Source organism: Lottia gigantea (genome assembly GCF_000327385.1).
Source record: "Lottia gigantea unplaced genomic scaffold LOTGIsca_13, whole genome shotgun sequence".
In the NCBI taxonomy this organism is placed as follows: domain Eukaryota; kingdom Metazoa; phylum Mollusca; class Gastropoda; family Lottiidae; genus Lottia; species Lottia gigantea.
In genome coordinates this window covers 2,296,152-2,297,348 of record NW_008707425.1, presented here as the reverse complement: position 1 = coordinate 2,297,348, position 1,197 = coordinate 2,296,152, and positions in this window count along the sequence as shown.

Below are 1,197 nucleotides of genomic sequence, written 5' to 3'. Positions count from 1 at the left end.
AAGCTTCTACATAATACAGGTCAAATGATATAGGTCAACAAAGGTCAACAAAGGTCAAAATCGAAAAATGAAAATATCCAAATGTAAAAAACCCGTTCCTTTTTTGGAACTATAAAGCTGAAACAACTGAGCTGTTAACACAAACTGGCCAAAAGGATGAGGTAATTGTGTGCAAAGTCCCTTTTTTAAAAAACGCATCCTATGCGAATTATGCCCCTCCCTTTAAATGTTAACAATTAGTAATTCAACCCGGATGTGCCACGCCCACATAAGTTTTTTTGTCATAGGTGAATTCATATTGAAAGTGTCTAGTTGTATTCCAAATATCAAGGTTCTCCATAAAATAGGTCATAAGATATACATACACCAAGATCAAAAAGACACAAATATGGTAAAACAAAACTCAAATTTGAAAAAATCACGAATTTCAATTTTGCTTTAAAAATGCAATTGTTCTATATCTATGTAAAGGCCATGAGAAGCACATTAGGAAACCGAAAAAATTAACCCTCTAGGTTAAGTAGGTCACGTGCTAGAGCAGTCCAAAGTTGCGAATTTGGCTTTTTACGGATAGCTATAAAACCGGAAGTACATGTCGTAGGTCAAAGGTCAAAGTATCAAATGATAGCCAAGGTCAATGACCTTTGACCCTATGAAGGTCAAGGTCATCAAAGGTCAAGGTCACATGGTGTGATCGTTTAAAGCTTTAAAAAATTTCAACCGGAAGTTGCAAAAAAGCAAAAGCGAAATTCAAAATTCGGCGCCCAATGTTTTTTGCGCAATCGATTGCAGAATACATTCACATCAAATTTGAGCATATCAACTTTTACCCTGAGGCCCCATTATGAGTTTTATAAAAGTGTGTTTTTTCAATATGGCGGCCAAAGTATCACTTCCGGTCTGGATTTTATTTTAAAATCGGCCATAAAATTTTATTTGCCAAAGATCAGCTAAATTTTGTTGACCTACATAAATTACACCGGAAGTTATTCAACCGGAAGTAGATTTAAAGTTCAGTCGCTTTCCTGTTGAAAATCGGAAATGACGTACAAAATTTGACTGTATCATATTATTAACATTAGTGAAGTCTCTTTGCATTTAAAATTTCAGATCAATCGATGCAAAAGCAAAAAAGTTGCAAAAAAATCGAAAAATTTGATCGAAAAAAGTGAGCGACGAATTTTCGAATTTCGTAAT